Source organism: Bombus vancouverensis, chromosome 15, assembly GCF_051014615.1.
Source record: "Bombus vancouverensis nearcticus chromosome 15, iyBomVanc1_principal, whole genome shotgun sequence".
Taxonomy (NCBI): Eukaryota; Metazoa; Arthropoda; class Insecta; order Hymenoptera; family Apidae; genus Bombus; species Bombus vancouverensis.
In genome coordinates, this window is record NC_134925.1 from 5152336 (window position 1) to 5180222 (window position 27887).

The 27887-nt window shown below is 38.5% G+C and overlaps 1 protein-coding gene across 4 annotated transcripts in view; it reads right to left on the bottom strand.

The window, feature by feature from the left end:
• Positions 1-27887, bottom strand: part of Orc2 (origin recognition complex subunit 2) — a 113359-nt gene that overhangs the window by 28967 nt on the left and 56505 nt on the right. For all 4 annotated transcript variants that reach the window (XM_076624971.1, XM_076624974.1, XM_076624973.1 and 1 more), the window contains one exon: positions 18353-18414. The gene's annotated coding sequence lies outside the window, so the exon portion shown is untranslated. The remainder of the gene's footprint in view (positions 1-18352; positions 18415-27887) is intronic.

Here is a 27887-nt window from a genome sequence, read left to right on the forward strand (position 1 = left end):
TCGAATAGACTGATTCTGTAAGCCCACGGGCGACGGGTTTCAGAAGAGTTTCATGGCTGTATCGATCTTCTATCATCAACATTGTAATGCGTTATCGACGTATTATTATATTATAAAATGGTGGAAAAGAGAATACTTTTCCTATCTTTTACTGTTATAATATTAAAGTAATCTCGTATTTTTTTATAAATATTCTATTACATTTAAATTTAGCAAAATTAATAATATTAAATTTAAAAGAAAGTTCATTGCGCTCTCTTCTTCAGAGTCGGTCCTTATTAAATATTCAAAAATTAAGTGAATTAAAACTGGGCAAAAATATTCAGCGATATTTTTATTTAATCCACTAAAGATAAGATCGGATTATAAGACAACTTAAGAAGCCACTGCAATTTGTATTTTAACTTTAACTTATTTTCCATTCAGTGATAAATACAGAATATCCTATGATTGATTTAGCTATTATTAATTATGGAGCATCGATTATTTTCCAAGATACATAGGACGTGTTGTTAGTTTCGAACGAATCAAAACACTTTCGGAAAAATTTGTTGACTACCCAGAGAGGTCTTTCGTTGGAAGAACGAAGTGTTTAAGAAAAGTCGAGGTGGAGGGATTTCGGTTTCGAGATGGAATGGGCTTTCGCCTGTACGGTCCAGCTGTTTCTCTGTCCGCCATAAAAACTGGTGCATAGCGCTCCACTGGTTCCCCTTCTTCTCGTCTTATTTTTCTCTTTCTTTGCAACGTTAATTTACATTATCATCCACACGCGTACGATCGAGCATTTCGGTATATTTTATATACGACGAGAGATTAACGACGTGCGATTTTCATCGATTCTCGGGACCTTCGAGCGAAATTTCGATCGTTAAGGATCATCCAATTTTCCTATCTTCTTCTCTCTCGTTCATCTCTTTCTTTAATCTTTTTTTATCCCCTGTTTCGATTTTAATGGTACGACAGCTGCTGGACGGATAATTAAATTAACACCATTCGTTGGAAGATAGCCTCGGGCCAACGACGACTTTATGCGCTGCAAATGAAAATACGAGGCTTGTGGAATTAAACGAACGTGGATGGAATGAACACGAGGAAACGTGCCAGAGAATTACGACTTTGTTGTTTTTCTGTGTGGCCATAGCTTTCTTTACGGTTTCGGATTTTGAGTACGTCTTGACTTACTTGTTTGCTTTCATACCAAACGATTATAAAAGATCTGGATCTTGGCAGTGCTTGCACTTGCTGGAAATTTTACGGGTACCTAAATAGTAACGAGTTTCTCGCGGTGATCTAAAGAATCGTGAAATAACGAGTTATATGCTGCGTGCAATTTGTGTCATGGATATTGAAGGAATGAATTAGTCTTTCATGTTTGGATTGGATGGCATGGCAGGAGGTTGGCAAAATCTTGGGACATAATTGTCTATACTTATCTCGGTCGAATAAAATTAATACATAGATGCTGAAAGTGTTCGATATGCAAAATTAAGTTCATTTAAAGTTCAGTCCTCGGTATATACATTCAACGTAAACTGAACGCTCAATCCCAAAAGTGCAGTAATAAAAACGATAAAAAATTCAGAATTAATAATTATTCTACAAATACAGAAATACAAAATTTGATGTCATCTAATCTCAAGTCCAAAATCACGTCCTGTGATAAATATCCTAGAAACTGAAGACGTATAAGTGTGATCTAGTCTCAAATCCACAGTTTAACGCTCAAGTTCATTTCACAATAAAAACAGCTAGAAGTTGCGAAAATAAAAAATTTGATACAACGTAATAAATCTTTCTATTAATTCCACACGCCCATTTTAACACACGAACGTTCCAAAACATCAAATAAAACAAAAGTCAGAGGAATTATTATCAACAAACTCTCACAAGATTAACTCACTACATGGACCGTCGTATTTGGAATTTATCGTGAAAACAGCCTAGAAAGTTTTTCGCGGCGCAACGGGAGGGCGAGGATTGCGGAGAGCCGCATGGTAAAGGCTCATTGTTCATCCCTGTCGTGACACTCATGGCGGTCCGCGTTATATACGAGGCCTACGGTCTCCGGATGCATTGAAAGCACAGACTCCTTCGTGTCGCTCCGAGCAGTAACAATGCATAATAATGCTCGAATGGCCCGTATGAATTCAGATTCTGGCATCGCTCGCAAATAAGCTGCTCGAGAAAGAGAGGGTGCAGCTCGAGCCAATCCGAAGAGAGACGCACCAATCGAAAAGGAAGAAAGAAACGAGAAAAGGAAGAAGAGAGAGAGAGAGAGAGAGAGAGAGAGGTTTGCTCGAAGAATACGTGAAATGGAAAACGGAGAAAGTTCGACCGGACTGATCGTAAATTTTTGGTCAACAAGCATCCACGTTTTGACCGAACAAAAGAAGAAGAATAAACGTTACCTTTCGACGAGATTTTGTTTCAATTATCTTCAATTCTCAATGCGTAAATATTCTTTACAGGTTGAATTACGACTTTTCATGAGATTACGCAAGATTTTACAAAGAAAGATAATCTTAACCAATAGCTTTCATATTCATCGTTCGTTGTTCTCGTCTTTCCCCATCCTGACTTCTCGTTTGCTTTCTTTCTTTTTTTCTCGTCCCTTTCCTCGCTTGACGAGTACGTATAAAATCGTGAGTATATGTAACGGACACCCTAGATTTTATACGACGTCCCCTCGAGGACCAAGGGGAAACGAATCCTTGGAAATTTCCATCTGCTGAGCGAACAGGTCGATGGAGAGACTCGAATGGGGACCGAAGGTTTAATTATCGGGGTCCTAGGTTCTGGTTCGTGGCGAAAAGAAGAGAAATTTTGTGTTTGCGTTAGACACGGCATAGAAAGGTGCGATTTCAAATTACGTCTAATCTTTCTTTATTGGTTCTTTCAACGTGTCATACATTCATTACAGATCGAATCACATACATACGTGGTCTAATCATAAAGTCACACATTTTGTTTCATCATTGAAAATGTCTCACGTACGGGGAACATAGCGACAATGTCCCAGCGGAAGTCGGAGCAAAGTTAAGATAATATATATTTCACACGACCGTGAACACACAAACCTTGTCCTCGGCTTTCGAAATTTCCATCGTCTGGTTTTAACTTTCGAAACGCGTTTACTTTAGATGAGCACACTTCCTCTAACAATGATAAATCCAACCAATCTCAAAATGGAATCCGATCGAATCAAATGTAAAAGCAACGCGAAAAAGCTAAAAGAATGTACGAAATTGCAAACAGTTGCTAACAATCCGCGTAATTGCACGAGGAGGAGGCAGAGAAATTTTTGTTAACGCTCGACCAGTCGGAAACCAGCAGGAAGCACGGCGTTTCCGTTTCTCCTTTTACGCTCGTCGTTCGGCTCGATCGAGGATACGCACGAAAGGTATCGACACAGAGACTCGAAAGTGTGCAAATAGAGCGAATGTGAAGGGGTTGCGGCCCACGGAGGATGTGTTCAACTTCTAACTTCCAACTTGTTCTAAATTATAGCGTACACCGGTACGATTGGCGAGGATCGGTTAAATGGGATCGGCGATGACCAGTATAGCTCGCAAATTTATTTTAGCCATTAGCACTGTGATCATGACGGATCTTTATACGTTTACGAGAAATTGAAGAGCACGTAATAGGCAAGGATATAGTGCAGAAATGTGTCTTGTTTCACGAAGAAATTAGATAAATAATCCTATGTTTAACAGTTTCGCGGAAAATTCTACAGAAAAGTTTAGTTTCTTCTTCTTAATATTTCTTCTTTAAGGCTCATCGACAAAATATACCGGATGTCGGACGGGTGTGAGCTTGAGTTTCGGGCGTTGCTCCAGTTTAGCCGCTAATATTGTGTAGAAAGTGGCGGGTAGGGTTCTTGTACGGTTGGAGAACGGTGGCGGAGGAGCAAAGAGAGGTGGCGGAGATGGTGACTGTGCAGGGTAGAAGAAACTACCACCGTTGAAGAGAGGAGGAGGAGAAGGAGATTGGTAGGGTGAAGGCAGACAGAGACGAATTGAGAGAGAGAGAGAGAGAGAGAGATGCAGACAGAAGGGCGGAGGAGAGGGAGAGGGACTAGGTGATTGTGTTAGAGAGCGAGGCAGAGCGGAATGGAGGGTTCAGACGAGGTCAGGTCACGGGACGAGCTGCTGTGCTCGGTCGATAGAACGAAGCTACCACCTATGCTACACATTGTGCTACCTATGGAGAATAAACGGCTATACACACGTGCGTGTATATGTATGTTGCCGGCGAAATGTGAAATTTGGTCAGGTCGTGTTTTGACCAGTTGAAACTACGAAACTTCGAACCGTTTAATCTGTTTCAACATACGTTGCGAAACATATCGGTATTTTGTTTAATTTCCAGCTACGTTTAGGTAAAATGCGTTTTACAATAGAGAAAAGAAGATATCTTGGAATTTTTCAATCAATTTTTCTTTCACCATCTGCTTTCAATTGCATGACAATTTCAGTTTTTATTAAAGTTGTATCCTTCATTGAGTAAAGTTTCCGATAATATACACTTTTGACAAGTTTACCAAACGTTTTTGCATCTCAACATATTATCAATTACGTTTTTTTTTAGATACGCTATGTAAATTCATTTCACAAACCATGACCATTACTCTTGCCGCGCTCTCTTCTTATACACACAGAAGAGATTTCCCCCGTGAACGGTAGTCCGAAGTAAAAGCAGCGGGAGTATCAATTCGCTGATAGCAACGGCACGATCCTCCGCAAAAACTTAATCGACCAACCATCGACTTCGTTGGAGTTATTCCGACGCGAACGAAATATAAATCACGTGTCTTGACTTTTAACTGCTTCTCGGTACCTTGGTTAAGACATACGATTGAGGTATCATCGAACTGGTTGGCAATCGGACCTTTTTCATGATTTACTATGTGCTTCCAGATGAAACGCGTACAAGTAACTCTTTCGCCTCCGACTGTGATACCATTTCTAGAAAATGAAACGTTCCTCAAAGGTATTTCTTGTGTTAGTAATATTTTTCCGACACAGAAAAGAGTACAAAGCCAGGATTATTATTTTGCAAGGGAACAAATACATAAATATTTCAATATATAATATCTAAAATGCAATGTAATATCACGTGTTATTTTGATATTGGAATCTCGGTTAAAATAGCGGAAAAGAAGTGAAATTATCTTGTACCAATAGAATCATAAGTAAAAAAAAAAGAAAGAAAGAAAAACAGGGCGTATATTTTATAGTAAACATTGTAACATTTATAGTAAAATATTTTATAGTAAACGTATAGTAAACATTGGCGTACCTAACCTGTTGATTAAAATTTTACGTGTACTCTTTTCCCTGTCTACCAGACACCTACTGGCAACACAGCTTTCTTTTGTATAGTAAGACAATCGTAGTATAGAAGTGACAGAAATTACGGCAACGTGCTTAAAAGAATAAAAAATAGAAAGCAGTATGGACACAACATCCGGAGGATGTTCGACCTCACGCGTGGCCGTTTCCCGCACTTCCTCGTACGGTGTGAGGCCGGTTTGCCTCATGGAAGACCTCGATAAGGTCGCATTAAGGATTCAGGAACGGCACGACGGTGCAGCATCGCGAGAACACGCGCGTCGAGGTAAGTTGGAGGCGGCCCAAGAGGCTGGTGCCAATCGTGGAAAAAGGAAACCTCCAAGACTGCGATAGAAACAGACAGATGGTCTGTTCGACTAAACGATCGATACCGTGTTACCGTGCCATTTTTCTCATTTTTCATTTCGTCCTTTTCTTTTTATCATCGATTCACGTGTTGACAGAACCTCTTGACTACTACAATCATTCATTCTGAAGCGATCTTTGTATATTATAAGCGATTATGGAGCCTGTTACGTTTTTTGAAAACTTTTATAAACCAAATTGCATGCGAATATATATGTAATTATATTAATTTATGTACGTAATGAATATACGTAATATACGTAATTATAATATCGATCGAGTTATCCATTGATTTTTATTTCAATCGAATTATCCATTGATTTTGATTCAAGCTATAATATCTTATAGAAAGTATATTATACAGGTGCAATATTACGTTACATGTGTTGTTATAAACAGACGTCGTCGTCTGTACAATAAGCCGAGGAAAAATTTTCTGTGTTAAGGGGTTAATATACGGGGCGTTCGATATAAAAGTCGCCACGATTTTTCAGATACTTTCGACAATCTGTCAAAAAGACATTCGGAACAAAAGTTAGTCAGCACTAAATCGATGAGAGATCGAGCAATATGTCGTGAATCTCGAGATACGACAATAACGAGCAAAATCTTGTAGGTTACATGTTTCATTCTAGAGTTTCCTTTTTGTCATGGATCTTGAGGCACGATTGAAAGATCGAACGACGATCGTGGAAATGACTTTTACGATAAAACGGAGTCAAAGTCAAGACGGAGATCTGACACGGACCTCGCTCAACTCGGTCAAGGCAGAAGACCGTTAGAGCTCGCAGGACACACTTTATACATAAGGTGGGAAACAGAGAGGGAGGGAGGGAGAGAGAGAGAGAGAGGTCTGTGAGTATCGCACTTTCAGCGAGAAGAAGCGTTGGAGATGACACGATCAATCGACCCGAGCTTATGATCCGCTTCTATCACCGTCCTTGCGTGTATCGACGAAAAAACGATGAAATTTGTACGATCCTCGACTCGTTTGAATATCGCGTATGTGACTTTCGAAATTTCTCTCTTTGTAATAGTGATCACGGTTTTGTTGGTTTGCGGTAATAAGTGTAGTGGTAAATGGTGATTGATCGATGATTGAATCGCTTGCGTATTTATTATGAGCCGTTAAGCGTGATGAAGTTAGAATAAAAAAGGTGTGAGAAAGCGAAAAGGATAAAAAAGTTAAGTAAACCAGCTATAAGTAAGAATGGTTAGTAAAATGATAAAGTAAAAAAGTTAAAAAGGGATAAAGGTAAAGTGGAAAAGCTATAATTAACTAAATTTGTTTTTCATAGTTTTTGGGATCGAAGAAATCCCCACGTGTAATTTCTTGAGTAAACGTAACGGAATAATTAGAGAGCAAGAAGAATGATTTGTTTCTTCGAAAGTTTCTCGATGATACCTAAAGAGAACACGTGCTTCGGCTCATTCCGAATTAATCACCGAATACGAACACAGAACGTAGAATTTTAATTAATCTGACCGACCCAATTCAAAATAAATTCTGAACACAGAGATAAAAAACATTTATTCAATTCCGCTTAATAGCTACACTTCCATTGACTAATTTACAAGGAAGTTGGACAATGTCCTTGACTTTAATCCAACTGTTTTCTTCAAAATTGGATCTGTATCTTTTGATAAAAAAAAAAAAAAAAGAGGAATGTAGAAAAATTAGGGAAGAAGAGTTTCATACAAGCAAACGATTTATTTAATGATACAGAAGCATGGACATTGTGGTTGAACCAATGGTAGAGAAGCATAAGGTCAAAGTGAATCTAACGAGACGATGGTTCTTAAGAAGCGGGGGTCTTAGCAAGCACAAATTAACCTCTTAAATTATCTCTCATTCTCATTGTTTAACTCCACTTATTTAAAATATATTAAACAGATTAGATCTAGAAAAGATTAATTTCAACAAATTTAAGGCGATATTTGAAAATATTTTGGAATATTTGCGATAAAGTACATTTGTTTGTCAGAAGCAAGAGTGAGATCGTGGCACAAAAATTCGAGGACAGTAGCATTTAACTGAAATATAATCCAAAGTGTTATACAATCCAACAGTACCAGTTGAGGGTTAAAATCATCAACTAGAAAGAAGGCCAGAATATTTGCGTCAGAGAGAACGAAAGCTCTTGCCAGTATCAATTCTGCACTTCCATCTAATTCGATTGATTAAAACTCATCGAATCGCTCCAACTTCGATCTTAATCCCCAGAAATTCTTGATCCATCGTAATTGAAATATACCTTTAAGGGAAAATCGACCACACAATCTACGATCACGAACAATTCGAACACGATGAATTTTTCATGTAACGGAACGACGAAGAACATTTTCTCTGTTCGCCACGAAGCGTTTAATCCATTAGCGACCAATGACACTTGTTCTTCTCGCAGATAGGAGCGGGAGGTAGAAGGCGCGTTTCGTCCGCAATAAAAATGGGGTCAAATCCCTCTTGTGGGCCAAGGTGTCGCACGTGTTAGGTGATCTCCGCTTTCAGTAACAATCGCACAGCGCGTCCGCGAGAATTATTAATCGTATCTGCTATTATTTGCCGCTTAGACCTCCGCGCGAGATACTAATCTCGGGTATTTGTGGTACTGCCTCTTTCACACCGACCACGTGATTCATTCGCACATTGTATCGGAATTTCTTGAAACGTACGATAGCGTAAGTTTTCCTTTTTTTTCTTTTTTTTTTTTTTGCTTAAGATCCGAAATTAATTTTAGATTTCTATTGGAAATAAATTGAGGGGTTGATATGGTAAACGACGTAAGTGCCAGAAACAGAGATTTCCAATATGTATAAAGAAACGTGAAAATTTACAAAAAATTGCCATGAACGTCTAGCGTTTATTATCTTCACGGATTTAGAGGTAAGATAAATAGTAAGAGTAGACTGGTTTCAACCACAGTTTACTTGATATTTACGATCTTAGCCTCTGTCTGGCGATAATCGTAAAAGCTACAATAAATTACTCTAGCGCTGGTAACTTTTATCATCGTATTCTACATGGAATTCACATCTTGTTTCATTTTCACGCTCCACTGCGTCGAATAAGAAGCTATATACGTTTTTCACGACTAATCGACATGGTACCCTTAACGTTATTGTAATACGCCCGAACTTTTTTGTACATCTCTTTTATTCTCTTCAACGTTTCGTCTACTCTGCTATTTGTAACAAAGGATGTTGATCCGTTTATATTAAACAAATATCGTTATTACATAAACTATTTCCATAGAAAAGATTGCTTTTATATTTCTTTAGCGTTTGCGTCGTTTACCATAATTTTTTAAATTTCAAGTATCGAGTTGGTTCGCTTATATTTATTCTTACGATCGACTTATTAAACGCAGAATATACAACCAGCGAAATTCTTCTTTTTCTTCTGACCCTCTCTCTTTTATTTCCTACCTTTTTTTTCGATTAACGGCGTATATTCGTTCGACCCTCGCGTATATCCGATTCGCGGGATCGCTCTCGACAACATTGCGTTGGAATATCTGTTTGAGGGTTGCACCCCTCAGACAAGCTCTGATGTATACATTCAGCAAAGGGATTTTAGCGTGGAGAGGAGGAAATCATCGGATACCGACTGCGTTATCATTCAAACGAGCGTATTTGATCGATGCTTATACGACAGACGCTTCGATGCTCCGAGGGAAGAAAAGCGACAAGTTAGAGGGATGGAAGAGAACTTTGGAAATGAAAATCGAAAAGTATCACCCTTCTTCTCTTTAAATACTTAATTGTAATTTAAGATAAAGTTTCTTCGTCTCTTGCGTTAAAAAATTATCCAGAAATGAAGAGGACTTTTCCCCTATTTTCATTTCCACCTCGAAACGCGACTTGCCCTTATTCGCGTCAATAAAACAGCTTAACAAGGTCCGCCACTCGGCCTAATTTCCACGGAAGGTATTTTCTGTTCATGGACGTTTCCATCAACGGCGTGTCTGCCAAGTGAAATTTCCCTCGATCCACCGACGCGTCTCGTGGCAAATTAACGAACATCGATAATTAAAGCACGCAAGAGAAAAGAATATCTGTGGCCTGGTTGAGGTGTCGTGACCAATCCTTCTACCCTGTTGAAAGTTTAAAGGAGCAATTTTCCTCGAGATTTTTCTCGATCGCATCACTAATGACCTTCACCTCCGCGTCTTTCGTCGGTTGCCCATTGAAGAACAGCCAAGATCTTGACCTTCGATCGAAATCAATGTTTTATTCACCCTTTAATCGTTTGTACTATATTTCAATTACCGATCGAGATAATTTCAAGTATCTTATTTTCGAATGATTTTATTTCTTTCTTATTTTTCTGTAACTTATTGTTACAGATATCGAAAATGTTCATCTCGCGTTATTTTCCATTATTCGCGATCTTCTTACTTTCTTACGGTTTTAAAACAGTCTCACGATGAAACCTTCACTTTTCTCATTAGAAAGAAATATCAATTGCGTCGAGTTCCTATCGCTTTCGTCCTTCTCTACGGCTAATTTATCAGCAGAATAAATTAAATCATATTTCTCACAGTCTAATAAAATCCTAATGAAATTGTACTTCTAGCCGCTATTAATCACTAAGGATCGGAAAATTTTTTGCATCTCGTATACATCGGAAAGCAAAAATTACTGTAATTATTATCCAGCGATACAGACTGATGCTCGGTTTATTAAACTTACGTAATATTACGTAAAATCATCTTTTTACGTAACAGTAACATACAGATACACGACGTACGGATCCAGATTGAATCGATTAACGTATCCTTCTCTGCGATACAAATATTTATTCGCTGTATCCAGCTGAAATCGATTTACCAAGTTTGGCCACCTTCCCAATTTCCGACAATTCACGATAAAGCGTATCAACGTTTCAAGTCGATCTTTCTGCAGTCTCCGCCGCTATCAAATATATTTCCACGTCAATAAATATCCTCGCCACGTCTTCACCCAGTCAATTCGACCTTCGACAGATCGATCCACGTTCTTCCTACGCTTACGTTTTAACGTTTATTCGAAATGAAATTCGTTTAACTCTATCCTCCGCGCTTTTGCCCAGTAAATATGTATGTAAATATGTAATATTGCCCAGTGTATATAGTATACGTTCGCAGGTGATGTTTAATGGATGCGGCCCTAGGACATAATTCCGATTGAGAAATACGAACCGTGAACCGCGGGTCAAACGTTATCGCTCGCGCGAACAAACAGTTCGGAACCGCTCCTAGGAATCTGTGGAACGGTTGATTAATTAACGGTGCTCGGGTCGGCTCGCGGTGTCAATTATCCGGACTCGTGCGTGCCAATGGCTCGGATTCGTGCAGATGGACTTACAGAATCGAGGCCGCTGTTCTAAGATTTTTTTGTTTATCACGTTGCTCGTAATCGAACGAAAGATCGAGCTAGAGAGAACTATCTGTGTCAAATATAGCCCCGATCCTTCGTTCGAATCTTAACTTAGAACGCAGCTAACAACTGATGATATATGCATGTAAAACCTGACCTTTTATATTTCTGGAAATATTTCTTTATAGAATCTATTTATTGCGGTGAATATCGACGACAATCGAGAACGTTTGTCCTCTTGTTGCTAACCTAATCTTGGATAACCGTAGGAGATTTCGAGAAATGATGGATATACGTGCGAACAAAACAAAACAGCTGCGTATCGTTATTTTTAACAATAACCTGGCACTTGCTTAAATTATTCCAGCGCTACTTCACCATCACTCTGTGTGAAATAACGAACACGACGCAGAGGCGTGCTTCGTGGAACTTTGCACTTTTAAAAGAGACCCGGTCGGAGCAGCGATCCCATCGTGGAATGCAAATCTCGCGAAATGGAACCGTGCTATGGCGGAATTAATAAGCAACGGAGGGCAGGCGGGCAAAAGGAAACTAAGTTTTACGATTATTCCTCGTCGCTGTGAGAATCGCGAGCGTAACGAGCTTCCATCGACTACCTTTATAAAACGGTGATATAGTCTTGCCTCGCCACAGTACTGTTACATCGAATACTTTGCATTTTTTTCTCCGACTTTACGCCGTCTTAATGAGCGAACGTTACGCTTAATCGAACATCTAATCGTGTTTCTGATACGTGATTTCATTCAGCGAATATATTTTCGGTTTCGATTCACTCGATTTTTTATAATAATTTATTAAGCCGTTAAGTTGGAATATTAAATTGTAGTCTTGTTGCGATTACGGAATTTGTCGAATTTGCCTATCTTTCATAAAATGAATCGTCGATCATCAATTTTAATTAGCCAGCAAAAAAATATATTAGTTATCCGACGAGAATCTTACATATCGAATACACGTGAACAAATTGCTCAATGATAAGTTCAAGCAACGTCTGGCTTCCAAATTCAATTCATAAGGTCTGTTTCATAACACGATACATCTTTGTATTCATCGTTATTCAACTTTTCAACAATTCATATTTGAATTGTAATCGCTTTGACACAATACTCTAATACAAGTAGCTTCAAGAAAATAGGAAAGAAGATCAGAAATTCGACGATCTTTGTAATCTTGACATCTTTGAATCGCTATCGTACTAAGATATCGAGAAAGTAAAGATTCATAATGTAAATACGACTATTTTCGTAAACAGCCAAAGCGGTGACTACACAGTTTCTAACTGCTATTGTGTAAAAATTCACAGCGTGAAAACGACGTGAACGCGAAGATTGACGAGAGAGGATTTTCAGAAAATGTCAGGATATTCTAATTGTGCGTGGACTAAGGCGATGTCCTTCTCGATTCTCACTTGCTTTTTCTCACGGCATCAGCCACGGGTCCGTGAGGCGTTAATTGCTTTTATTGGTGCTTCCACTAAGTTCTCTTCGATTTTGCCAATCGAACTCGATGGTGCGCGTCTCTATATGCCGACAGGAAAATTTCCTGCAAACTTTGGAGACTACGAAGGCCAAAGTTTTCGCGGAGCATCCGGACACTTGTGACGGGAATCGATACGGTAGCCTTGAACGCGAATTTGGAAATCGGCCATTATGATTGGAGAGTCATTGCCAGTGTCTTTGATTTGTCCTTAACCCCGTTCCACGAACGACAGAAATTCTACGCTAAATTCGGACAAGATTCCGATTAAACCGGGGAATAGTCGATTTTGGCAATACGGTGTTTTCTTTGTAATTGATCGTCGCTCATGTTTCTCATAATTGATAGGTCGTCATCCCTACTAAAGGGAGAAGATCCCCCAAGGGGCAACTGTAGTCCCTTTGAAACACAGCAAAGTTTGATGGCTGAAGTTGATCCGAATTAAAACGCGCAGGGAAAAATACTGATTATCCACGAGACAATGAGGAAATTTTTTCTATTCTTGATTCTTTTCAAATTAAACTTTTACCAACTTATTTGTAAGATTTTTCTGATTAAAACGAGATCAGACACGATATAATTTAAATCGTACTTACATTTTAAATCACATTCCAGTCGAGAGAAAATAAGTTAATGTCACTAAATAAGCAACTATGCTGCGAAATATATCGTGTTTGGTCTTGTCTTGTCATAATCGTATATTGGTAAAAGCTTTATTCGATAAAGATGGAAAATTAAAAGATTCCGATGTTGCGTTAACATCGTCTAGGCGATATGTTTCTTTTCATCAAGCCGACTCTTGGAGTCCTTCTCTCTTCCACTCGCAATATCCTTTTCTATGTTCGGCAAAATGCTGAGTCTATTACATGGAATCGAGGTCTGTACGCGATAACGTGATTACCAAGGAGTCACGATTTTCCATCAATTACGGAAAAAATACTGTGTTATTTTGATTTCAAGAAAACTGAAGAAATTTAGTCTGCGTTGATTCGAGACATTTAAACGCCTTTGAAATTTATTTGGCTGGTTTAAGGCTAAGTTCGCTCGATAGTAGATTTCAATTACTCAATCCAATCTTACCTTTACATTTGCTCGGTTGAATTCCACTTGTCCCGCTCTCTAAACAACTTCCTTAAACAGAGACACTTTCCAGTGCACAGGAAAACCTCGAACCTCTAATCAATTTCTTTCAATCTCAAGATCTAACAACAATAATTATCCTTGTGATTGTAAGCAAACAAGGATAACTAAACTCGGACAGAATTGCATCTGCTCGAGGCCTGCGTCGAATTCTTCAAACCAACGTACGTTCATTACCATATTTTTCCAAATATCCCACGGATTTTTGTACAGAATACGTGGTTAAACGCACGAACAAACGAACAAAAAAAGAAAAAAAAAAGAAATTCGAAGCTCAAGAATGACCAAGCAGTCGACACGCGAAGGTTTCTTGGGTAATTTTCGCTGAGGTTCCGTTTTACGGCGCGCAGCCTTCGGTGGCGACGAGCCTTGGGACACTTTCATGTCGAGCCTACGATCGATTCCATTGATTATCGACACTGAGGTTAAGGTTGGCCTGTCGTTTCAACGGGGTGGCACCGTGGAAAAAAAAAGTTGGTGCTCGCCATCGATTTTCCGCTCGATTCTCGACCTGATCGCGCGATACCACAGGTCCACCGTTTTCAATTTCTCGAATTATCGAGCAAACCCGTTTTCCGACTGACGAAGTGGAAAAATATGAAAGGATTCATTGGCTGTGTTTTCAGCAAACGAAAGAAATGCTTTTTCTTAAGCAAAACTCTCTAGAAAAATTGACGTAGTATATCACAAACAATTCTCTGCGGCTAAACCTGCCACAAGCCAAATCGATCAACTTCACTTTCTATCAATTTTTTAGTCTCATTACACAAGTGGATTATTGTTTGCCAAAAGAAGAGGATTGTGTTCACAATGGGATAATCGAATTTTTTGGATAATTGAATGACTCGCATTGAAATTATGTTCTACATGAAAAATCATAATTCTTAAATCATTCGGTGATTCATTTATATTCTATAAGGGTCTGTAACGTGTATTTGTACATTTTGAAAATTGTACGTACAATACGTTTTATCGTATGTGTTTATAAACTTTCTCACATAATTCTGATTGCCTTAGCGTTCTACGACTCGGTACAACTGAAATATCCATAGCGTCGTTATTACAGGAAAATTACGGACTGCAATCGTGATAAAAAATGTAATCGTTTCACGATGAATGATTAAGAAATTAATCATGGCCATTGGTTACAACGACTTTTAATACTTTCCTTACTCGTTAATCATTGATTACTGGTTATCGAATAATCGATAATCATGATCGTTAACCTGATTTTATATTAATATAATATATAATAATTTTCAATCATTAAGCGGATTACGTTTTCCCCAATTCACGGGGACGTTACAGTATACTAGCTTGTATCTCACAGTCGAATGAATATGCACAATATTTACCAGACTAACCGATGTTCGGAAAACCGATATTCGGATAATAGAGGTTGCGCTGTAGTAACTTCCAAGGTAAATAAAATAATTCCCAAGGTAAACCGAAGGAAAAGAATCTACGACTCTGAAATTTATTTTAACCGCGTTCAATAAAGATCGACGAAGAAAGCGCGCGATATCCCTCGTGAGCGTAGAGATTACTAACGGAGCAGAAAATACGGAAAACTCGGTGACCCGTGCGTAACGTGTTAACTTGCACAATTTCGATGGTAGAAAAAAAATAGGACACCTAGAAGAAACAAGGTCCCAGGTTTTCCACGAAAACAAACGAAATCGGGTAGCGACTTTCTACGATTATTCATGCCACTGAATCATAACCGGCTCGTTAGAATGGAAGGAAAACCGTCTGACCATTAGGAATACGTATTAACCTTTTCGCGGTTCGTATTGCCAGACGTAGTGGTAAACAGAGAATAAAGAAACAGAGATACGAAAGTAGAACATGTAAGTATGTACATGCACAATTAAAACACAATGGAGGAATGTATGAATACAAATGAATAATAAATAATCTCGTTTTAATTACTCAAGGATTATCTCGTATTTAGTTTCACTGTGACAATAATTTTAATCTGTCGACGAGTTTTGGCTGAACTGAGGGATCACTCAGAATAACACGAGCTACGTAATTAATTTATTTGCTGACTCAACCACTTAAAATTGCAATGCTCAAGTTTATACTATTATACTATTGTTCTGTTCACGCTAATAGAATAATACTAGGGTCTTTACAATAATCGATAATTACGCAACATGTAAAGTACACTAAGAAATATATAAAATCTCTAAACTGTCATACTTGCTAGAATTTTTAAAACAAACGTCTCCTTAGCCTTATTTAAACATTTATGTTCATAGAACTATGAATTTGCATGAAGTAGCTACGAAGTAACTACGAGCCTCTCTTTAGCTTTTATTTAATCAATTATGAATCTGCATAAAGATCCGCGATCCAGTAACGATCTACTTCCATAAATTTGTTCTAATTGCAAGTCGTCACTGGAACATCGTGTATCACATAATATATTTATATTCTCTATGAAGCAGAAAGGATGGTCCCGATTGTGGTGGTCGAGCAGGAAATCACGGAGGTCACACGGGGTTATGTCTCCCGTGGGCTTGGCATAGAATCGAGGAACAGAGTGAGAGTTGGTGTACGCGAAGGATGTCCTCGAACGCTCGTTTTATGCGTCCTAGACGACCTCACAGTCGAAAATAACCATTTCGATGGTCGCGTCTACGTATACCCACGCCTTTTCTCGCCCATTGTGCGCTTTCCCGTTCAGTATCGCCGCGTGCTTGCGCAATCCCGGAAGCGGCGCTGCCTTTCGTTTCTCCCGTGGAACCAATAATCCGAACGTTCTTGGCCAATGTTCTCTGCGAATTTGTTCCGTATGAATCAGTATATTCGCCAGAAGAACATAGCCTGTGATTCGTAAGAAATAAGGAAGGATCTAGACCCGTTAGATTCGAAACTACTCAAACTTTCGAAATGCGTAATAAGTGTACGAGACAAAGAAGTGGAAACTTCAACGAATGCAAAGAATTAATTAACGTTGGCAAATGACAGCGATTTCACGATAAAAATTTATCAGAAAGCAGATATTTTTTATGAAATGTCCATTGAAGTTTCTAGGCTGACTGGTCCAAAGAGAAACGTGTTTTTAATTCGATTTATAGTTAAGTTAATAGTATACTTTGGATAATCGAGAACTTTTGTATGGGACAATAAGCGGTACCTGGGAAGGGCTGCAAGAGTTCTGCCGAGTTTGAATAGATTAAGCCGGAAGTGTACGGGTATGGGTCTAGGGAAGGAGAGTATAGGAGTACTGCAAGTGACAAGTTCGCTAACTAAATCGCCCCCCTCTACAGCGTAACTGTAAAGGATTGTATACGAGAACAGCTCGGTTTTAAACACGAAATTCAATTAGAATAAAAATCACCATTAACGTCACACGTTGTCGCGTACAAAAGAGCTTTGCGGCAAAATTCGTTAGGAAATGTTTTTAACAAGGCTACAGAGAAGAGTGAAATAGAAACGACACACAGGCGATGTTCGCGTAATAAATGCATTAGGATCGTCGATATTAGCGACGATATCTTTATGTAACCGAGGACGAGTGATGTCACTTTCGCATATTCACAATGGCTACGCGATGCCACGGATGCGAATTGCCGGTTGCTGCTTCTTCGTCCTCGTTAGTAAAATACTATCGATTACCGTAGACCCCATAAAGGAAGGGTTAAACATTCCCGAAGACTAACTAGGAATTATCTAGCCGCGTCAATTTTCCTCGAAGATGCTTTCGCACTAGGAGACGATGCGGAAAAGTGAAAGCAATTTCTTCCTCGAGAAATTAACAAGATCGAGCGACTGTACAGAGTTTAAGCAGCTTTCCTATCGACTCAAATTGCCATGAATTTACAGATCGACGTCTTACAAAAATGTTTTACAAAGATCTTACGAGACTCGATGTACGAATTTTTATGCTTCTACTAATTTATTACATTTATTATTATCTGTACAATTTATTTGTTCATTGTAAAATTTGTATTAGGAAGAAAATCGAAATGGAAGGTAGATAACGACCATGGTCGTATGAAAGAGGTACATGCGTGTGGATATTTTTAAGCAATAGCGTACATTCGATTTAAGAATCGTATTCGGTGAAGACACCGCCGAATCAACATGCATTGGCGAGGAATTTATAGAATTCCGGTACGAGCTAGCGCGAAGGCCAGGAGAGACTGTTAAAGATCAAACTGAGGTGAGCGTAAACAGGAAAACAGGTTTCGCGGATCACTTTGGCGCGGTCTCGTTTACTAATTATCGCGTTATTACAAATGGCGCGGTGTAGCGAACGATTCGCGTGCATACGAGCCGATTCCAAAGCAAACTACTGGCTGAAGATGCGCTCGATACGCACGCCGAGTCGTGATGTAACTCGAGATAGAACCAACACACAACTTCCTTTTTGTGAGAAACAAATCCGCGTTTCAAGCGCCTGTTCTTTACATAAAAGGATTCTCACTGTTAATACTTCGAGATTTTGTTTCTTCTTGTTATCGAAAATACATTAGATATATCTGTATTACATAATGATTTTTCATTCATTTCTGTTTCACAAGATTACGATAGATCGTTCTGTTAGGTTCGAAAAAGTATCGAAATGAATGAAACTGAACAAAGAAGGACGATAACAGAGAGGATACAATGGTAGTCGTAGAAGAATGTATTGACGTGCTACTTACTCGTCGACATAGCTCGTTTTGTTCAGGCAGCGAGGCCTGAGCACGGTTCAAATAAAGGACATCTGAAACCAAAAAATGAAAGGAAGATTGGTACAAGGCAAACATAAAGAAACAGAAAATCGTTGACATTTTATGTTCATTCCCTTCGCAATTTCTTCTTAAAAATATTCATTTAGAGGAGATTTCGATTGATTTTTTGGTGCTCTGTACCTTAAAATCGATCTTTCTAATATGTCTCGACAATTTATTCAAGCATAGTTTGTTAGCGTATGAAATATCGCGTATAGAATATATTATTATCCTAAATTAACGTATTATATCATTTTGTATGTGAATTATATTTACAGCGAAATTATTCGACGAAGAAAACTAATTGAAATCAGCAATTCTACGTTTCTCTCAACACAGTCTGATCACTGCTTGCTCTATTTTATATTATTCGATCGAAAGGAGCGCGGAGGTATCGAGCACGCGATCATTTCGCCGCTAGACAGCCAAGATGGAAAGAAGACCAGCTTTCAGCTAACTACTTTCGATTGTCAATCGTCGTCGGTGGCCACGTTGTCGAGGTGAAAATCGGCGTTAGAAGCTAAAGGCAGAAACTTTCAAATCTCCATTCCACCCAGGCACTCGCCACTTTTCACTGGTTACTTTTCACTCGGCCGCGGCATGATTCACTTTCCTCCGGTGGGCGTTCCGCCGCGAAAAAGCCGTAAGAACCGCGTGGAAAGGGGCGAAACAGATCATGAAAGTCCGCCGTAACTCTGGCCAGCATCAATGTTTTTCCGTTCTGTCTCCTATACGGAGTACGCAGGTATTTACGTTGCAAATAAATACGAGTTGGTCTTTCTTTGCAGTCGAGTAAATCCGGATCATGGCATTAATACCTTTTTATAACGAGTTCTGCTTTTAACGTTACGACTAGCAAGTAAACGGTTTTCGATTTATTTGTGCCATTCTTAAGCGTGCAACGTCTTCCGATAAAATTAATTTTAACTTTTATCGAAATAGAAAGCTATCTTATAAATACGTATATATCTATTTATTTTCGTTGCACCACTTTAATTAATACTATTTATCTCTGTACGTAGTATATTTAGGAACTGTATCGCTGTTTCGTTGCCCTATTCTTTATTTCTATAAAACTTCGCAAACTGAGATTGGAGGGATAAATACGTTTTGTATTCGAGTTTTGCTTTGAAAATCCTCCGGATCAAAATTTCCTGCGATAAATCTCTCACTCTGTATATTCAATTTCAGTTTAAAAATACGTGGGGTCGAAATGGTGGGTCGACTCTCTCATACACACAGTGAGAAAGCTTCCTTTATATTTCAATTGTCCATAAATGCATAAACATCCGCGGTCCATTCGTTGCTTCGATTCTTTCTTCACTGCCATGGTGCCATTTTAAACAGACAGTCCAAGGATGAGTCCACACCCAGCCTTACATTCTATACGCCAGACCAAACAATGCATTCCAGTTCCCAGGCTTGGAAAGCCTTCGTGTGTATTCATTTCATTTTTTGATAGCCGTTATCGACCTCATAGAGCACGGTCGAGGGCAAAGGGTGAAGGCAACGAGGGAAAGGAGGCACAGATGGAATGGTAGAGTAGCCACAAGAGGGTTCTGAAACAGGATAGAAAGAGAGAGAAAGACCTGAATACTGTGTGTGTGGTACCGGATGAGGAGAAGGTCTAGAAGAGGAGGGAGGGGGACGTTCGGGGGGACGATTTGGACAGCGACGTCCCTGAGCCACTTGCCACAGTAGGTCAGCTCTCTTCACCTCACTTTGCCTCGTTTTTTTTTTTTTTTTTTTCTTTTCGAGCCATCGTTTCACACACAACTCGAGGAGGATCTTCGGTCGTCGCTCGACCGACGATACCTTTCGTTTCGATTCTTCCTTTCCGCCCCCAAGTTTCACTTGGTTCACCTTTTGTCCCCTCTTTGTCGGTATGTTTTCGTTTTAATTTAAGCAGCTACACTGTCGGCTGTAAGTACCAGGACGCGTATATGTTACGATTATTTCGATACATTCACGGATTTTACTCTATTGATATTCTACTCTAATGGTATTTTGCGTTATAAGGTACATAGGATACGAATGAATTTTTGGATTTATGATAAGATAATTGAAAGAATACAAAGAGTGTAAAGCATTCGATTTATGTTAACGCCACGAAACGTTCAAATACTTGTGACCAGCAGTGTATGTTTACATCTTCGTACAATAAAGACGCCATTTTTGTGGAAATAAAATGGTACAAAATTTGATTGAAATTTTTCAGCGTTTCCCACGCGAAGACGACTACGAGCTTGTTTTCGTATCGCCGCTTTATATGTTTGGAAGCGAATATATTATTATGCAAAGTTTTATGAGCAGTCGATCAACTACTACTCTTTTCGTTTTCACTCATATACGATGGATGTGGAAGTTCTCAAAAGATAATCTATTTTTCAGAGATTCGTGTGTCGTAACGTGATGATATAGGGCATCGTGAATTTTATGATAAATTCTAAAGAATACCGTTTATGACATAATGTCCCTTCGCCAATTTTTTAATTTATAACGTTCGTCGGTGAAAGACATCTTAAAAATATCCGTTGATATTTAACGCAAACTCGATACTTTTCACTGCCCTTATTTTTTCATTATTTTGTATCGTTTCTATCGCACGAGGACCAGAGCATGTTCGAGGAATTTAAAAAATAGAAGGAAGAAGAAGAAAACTGCTTCAATAGCCGATTAAAGTGTATCAGTTCCCGATATCGAAAAATTCTTCGAGATATTGAGTTCCAGTGGAAATATCGGTGATATTTTTCATTGAGAAATTATTATCAGGATCCGTTGGTGGAAAGCAAGCCTGTATAGCCTCGTATGCGACAACGCCTGACTATCGTTCCACGTATTTGCATGTAATGTTCTTACATACCCTAGGTAGAAACAGCTACGCGTCTTAATCGAGCCAACTCCGTAGAAACCGTCAGCACGTGTACAGGGCACTGAATACGGACAAAGGCTGTTGAACGTACTTGCTTGCTTACTTTGACGACTGGTGTGTCGCACGTGGGACGCTAGCCTTCGGGGATAACATCCGTTTACTACGAATATAGAAAATATACTTCCTGCACTCGCGCTTTCGTAATTTATTACAAAACCGCATCGTTTTTCATTGGCCGTCAAAGTGTTGCACTTTCGACCTATCAATTTAATCTATTTATGGGTTACAAACTTTTACGATTATGCAACTAAAAATTAACAAAGACAATATTTCAGTATAATTCGTTTTTGGTCTTTGCAGATATGAATATGTATATATATGATACGATATATTTGTAATATAAATCAAACGACACGTAAAAAGAATACAAGCATTTTTCCATTTCTCGAAATAGCATTGTCTTTTCCCCGGGAAAGTAATAAGACTAGAGAACAATAACATTTCTGGACACGTTGAAATTATTAAGCGCTACGTTCCTATTACAGGGTAATCGAAATTCTGTCCGTGTAACACATGTTCCAACGGAGCGAGCTGACTGCTCGATTATACCGGCTAATTCGATTACTTCGACGAGCTCGAACACACTCGATCTACTCGAGAACTACATTTTATTAACCTTACACCACGCTAACAATTGTACCAGACAGAATAAAGAGAGAAAAAGAAAGAGAAGGGAAAAAGAAAATATCAAATTTTTCTTATCAAATTAAATTACATTGATCAGCTATCGTAATTGGAATTCTATCTAATAATTTTTAAGTATTTCGAATTATTCAAGCAACTCCAACTGATCGTGGATCTTCAACCAGGAGAAAGAGAAAAATAGAAAGGAAAGAAAGGAAATAACAACTTAAACGTGCGTCGACGTGTGTCAGTGACGTTTGTTAGTTATGTTAACATCGTCCATAAATCGATCAGAACCGTAGGTGTTACCGAACATACGAGAAAACCAGCCGTCAGGCTATTGGAGCAGAACCACAACGAGATTCCTGCTCTATCCGCGTATTAAAGCGTCGCCGTTCTTGCATGGACGAAACTGCACGGCTCGTGATCGTTTCCAGGTTGTGGAACCGGTACGCTCTACTCCTGAAATTCTTCCACGCGAATCGGCCGGCCCTTTAAATCTCCGTTCCACTTGGAATTTCTGTTCGAGCTCTTACTAGAACCGAGCGTACGTGATAAAGAATCGAATTTTGTAAAGCAAAGGATATTCTATATCCGTGTATGTGTGCGTGATTTCATTTCCTATTTCTATTGAATATTTGTTCGCCTGTAAATATAGAACTTGGATGCGAATCCGATACGAGTCTCCTGTCTACATGTTCTAAATTTTACGAATCGATATCGTTGTCCTCGACGTCCCTGTAGCCGTCCTCCGTTTCTATAGAAGACAGACTCGAAGTATACGAGAACGAACGATTAACATTCAACAATTTCATCCGAACAGATGACAGAAATCTCTTACTTCCGTGAAAACACAAATATTGTACAGTTGCAATCTACGATCGGAACGCTCCTTTTGCCTACGACGGATAAATTCATTTTCTCAAATTTACAATTTTCTTTTCTCCGACTCTACCTGTTTAATTTCGAGTAAAAACGTTAAAATTGTCTAAGATATAACTATCATCCTTGCAAAAGGTTGATTATAAGATAATTTCGTTATATTTTGATTTTTCTAGCACTTCTTCTATTATTCAATATCCTTTGAAGTAGATCATCGTCTTTTAAAAATTAGATAACAGCAACAGATTGATCGATACATTCGAGCTAAACTTATATAAAATACATTGTGAAGAATTGGAAAGAAATTCAACTATACCTAGGTTTGATATCGATCGACATGTTACACGTGACAGATGGAAAATACTTAATTCAACGTGTCAGTCTTTGTCGTAGTAGGTACGGAGGAAGTGGAAGGTTTAAATTTCCAAGAGAAGCTCAATTAAACTCGAACTTTCGCAAACTGCTATATCTCAGCGTAATCGAATGGTTCGATATCGCCGTCCTCGACATCTTGGTGGTTGTCCCTTTCCCAGACGTTTATTAGTCCGCGAACGGAGAACTTATCGTTAACCTCGATCCTCCTGAGCCACGATGTTAATACCCACTCCCACTTGTCTAACTGTACTACTAGGTCGACCAGGTGGCATCCAGACACTCGATCGATTAGAAAGATATCAATCCGAGAACAATCGCCTCCATGCATCTCGATTTTCCCTGAGAAAATTGTTTACAGATGAAGTAGGTAAGTACAAAGAAGGCGAAGCTCGTCTTTCTTCGATACTTCGAAACTTTCTTTAAAAATTTGCCAATTATTATAACCGTTAGCGAGAGTAGTGATTCTTGCTAGTTCTTTAACCAGTTAGTAACTAGAGTTATCAGATCAATAAAAATAACTAACTTCTAATTTATTATACAAATTCTAGGAAAATTTAGTAGCTAGAGAATTGAATTTTTAGTAATTTGAACGAACTTTTGTAAAATACAGGGATAAAACCTGGCTTATCTTTCTTACATGTCTTTTCATATATTTTTTATCTTGATGGAAAAATCTTTCGGAACAATATTCTCTGGTACTATACTTTGATCGTTCTCTGATCTAATATCAATAATGGACGAAGTTTGGTTCGACTGATCTGTTTAGGGATTGGCGAATATTAAAATTAAAAGGACGTAGTGCAAATAACTATCCGCCCTAATAAGCCCTATATAATTATAAATTTGTCGTCCAGTTCGCCGTTGGAGATCGCTATATACGGGCAGGTTGTCGCTCAAGAATTCTCAAGGGACGTATATAACATCGATCTTATCGTTGTTACGCCAAAATTGGCCTTCGTTAACATTATCAAGTTAAGAGAGGCCGGCCAAACTGGTTTCTCATAAATCTTCCCGATTACAGGCTCGTATGCGCTTCGATTAAATTAACATTCAACTTCGCGCGAGTCATCGACGAACGATAATCTTTGGCGCCAAAATGAACGATCCGACCAATCATCGTCACCCGATTATCATATTTCTGACATTATATTTCTCTTTTCTGATACTGTGTGTGTGCTTTGCTTTTGTTTATCGAAGAGGGCTTCGCGCTGTATACTTTCTTCGTTAGATTGAGGCCAATCTTCGCTCGTTAGATCGAGGCCAATCTTTAACTGCGTGACCGAGCTCGATGTGTCTTGATGATGGTTAACCCTTTGATTGCGAACAGCGCCTATAGGCCCTCCATGAAAGTTATCCTTGTGTACTAATAGCGGTGTTTGGCGCGGGGTGTTAATTTATTTAGCAACACGTCGGATGTAGGATGATGTAGCGTAGAAGGATTTAATGCATGGTGAAGTAGAATGGGATTAGGTGACGTAGGACAGCGTATAGGGAGACGTCACGCGAATAGACGATGGTTAACAGTACGCAAAGTGGCATAAGATAATGTGGAGTTTAGCGTAATAGGTAGCTATTATACAACGAAGAATAGTAAAATGCGATGTATTGTAGTGCAACGAAGCATACAGCAACGTAAGATAATGCAACCTACCGTAGTGTAACGCACTATCATACGACTTAGTGTAATACAATGTCGTGCAACGTAACGTAGTGCAATGCAACGTATCGTAGCGTAACATTGTGTGGTATGTAATTAATAGAGTAACCTAGTCCACCAAATGTTGCTACATAGCATAATGAAACGTAGCATAGTGTACCATACCGTACGATACAATACGAGCATAGTTAAATATAGTTCAATGCGACATAGCATAATGTAACGTAGCATAGCGTAAGTTTTTTTTAAACTTTCATTTTATATCGATAAATATGATGTTTACGTAATTTTATAAACGCGCTTTTCGGTGTAGTAAATTAGATTCGACTTGTCGATTATGTAATTTCTGTCGTAATTTCTCAATGGTGTAATCTAAAGTTTAATTCCAGGTCGAATATGTGCTTTAATACCGTGCTCTTGCAAAAGACTGCCAACTTTTTTAGCGAGAGAGTTAATCATCGGTACGCATGACGTGTATACGAGCGAAGTTCTGATGAACTTTTTGCATCCTCGAGTTTCACCCTCGATGGCGATCAAGTTCCACATGAGATACATTCAACAAGAGAATATGTATCGATACACAAATTCTTATGTTACACGAGGTAAAGAGAAATCCCTCATTAACCTCAAACCTAATTTAACTCGAATCATTTTCAAAATATTTCACAGAAATGTTCGTTTCGAAAGTTCTCCGAATTCCTCTTCAAACGAAACTTCCATACCAACTATCTCTGATAATAATCTATTAATTTAAACGTAAACTTTTGCAATATAGAAATAAATTTTCTAGAGAAATTGCTCGCTAATATAGACACCGAACGTTTATACAAATTCATATTTTTATTAATATAACCGAAGAAATAAATTTGTTTCGCTGGTTAGATATCGCAACGATTACTTTACTTTCGATATTTTGTATATTCTTACGCATTGTGTCCATTCTCTACATTCTTGTACATTGAAATTTTCACTCGTCAAAATGAAATAATAAAATTATTGGAATAATACTAAGTAATAATAAGTAATTAAAATAATGAAACAAACGTCATGCTCTATTAATGATACAGCAAATATATAGGTAACCAAGGTAACAAAGCTTGTCGAAAGGCAAGTTGTCCATCGAACGACTCGATGAAATCCACGAAGAATGCGTCACTCGAAACGATATTACCAACCCATCGGGTTAATTGAACCATAACAAATTTCTCGAGGAAAGCCAAGGCTCTCACTTTCTCATGTTTTTGCTTGGCGACCGTGTAACAGGAGAATCGAATCGACCGGTACAGTTTCGAGCGAGGAAGAGAAGCATGGGATCCTGGGGACACGTTCATCCCTGGTCCCGCATTTCGGATCCTGTGACGATCCGCCTCTGTGGGTGGTAGATGGAATAAGAACGAGGGAAGAACCCCTCGTTCTTCGTCGACCTCCGCTTCGTTCTCCTCGTTCAGACCTAACCATTGTACGTACGATATACTATTATACACTACGGTTCAAAAGTATTTGGATATTTGGTTATTTTTCACAGGATGCAGTTTAGTGTAATTACGGACAAGAGGATTTACGATGATTTTCATTGCTTATGATTAACGCTAGGATTATTTATCGACGATTGAACGTACAAAACTTGCACCGGATGGTAGCTGTATGAGAAGATAACACAAAAGGGACAGACTTTTATTTGTTTGTGTTTTTGAACAATAACGAAGAATTGCCGTCAAAATAAACCGATTTAAATCTGTAAAGTTACTAGAGAGAATTGTAAAATAAATTAATAAGCAATCTGAGTATTCCGATAATTTTAATGTTACCTAAAGCAGAATTCACGCTGTATTCGCGTATTGATAGAGTATACAGAATATTATCGTGTGCTAAAATTTAACCTCGAAGCAAGTAATAGTTGAAGCTCGTTAAACTGATAATTTATATAGTTCAGATAGTCAGGTAATTTCAAATAACTAAAATTTAATATTGTTTCCGTAAACAGACAGTAAATGATTAATTCCCTCTTGATTTATACAATTCGGTAAAACTAACAATCTCTTGCTATATAAATCGATCGACGTACGGATTACTTGTGAGGGGTATTGTACGTATGGATCCGGTTTTAGTCGTTGCAGGAGGATGCTGATCGAAGAAGAGGGTGGCAAATGTGTCCTGAAACCATCTGGGATTTCATTGTTGCCAATCCATCGACGACTCATTTTCCTCGACACTTTTCGAGGAAAAGTGGAACGGCTCTAGAGGTAAAGTGAAACCGACTTTCCAGTATTCTTCTGCGCGGCAGTTTTCTTCTTTGGGTGGGAACTTTCGAATGGAAACGAATTCGGTTGTTTGGACAAAGTGTGGATACGTGTATTATAGACGAGTCGTTGTAATTTGTTTGAATCGTAAATTAAAATTATACTAATTATATAGAATCGTTGCAAGTATCGAATATTTCATGAATTGTGAAAAGAAAATTTCGCTTTTATCGATTATTAATATTCACGCGTATTAACACGTGTATTAACACGTGTATTATTTTGAAAGAACACAACACACGATACCAACCTATATTTATCTTTTGTTACGTGCCTACCGGCTTGATCAGGGTTGTTTTATAACCATAATGATTCTTATTATTTAACTAGGAGACATAATAGTCGACTAATGAATATAAATATAAATCTAGTGAATACATATACGTATATAAATGTTGCGCAAGTTTTGACTTCGTCCTTGCCAAAACGGTATCTTACGTTCCCTCGCGAGATTAATTAATTTTCATGCCAGGTCATGAATCAAGTTTGATTTATTTCTATACTGAAACTGTATCGATTACATTTAGAAAGTTGATTCGAACAGACATGAAACGTGTCGAACCATTAAAACAGAAATGAAACGTAATTTAAGGTGTTAAATTATAGTTGTACACGCTACTAACAGAACAGATGTAAACCTTTTGGTATCTGACAATTTCGAACAGTCTACGGGAGCCCTATTCATTCACAGTCAAT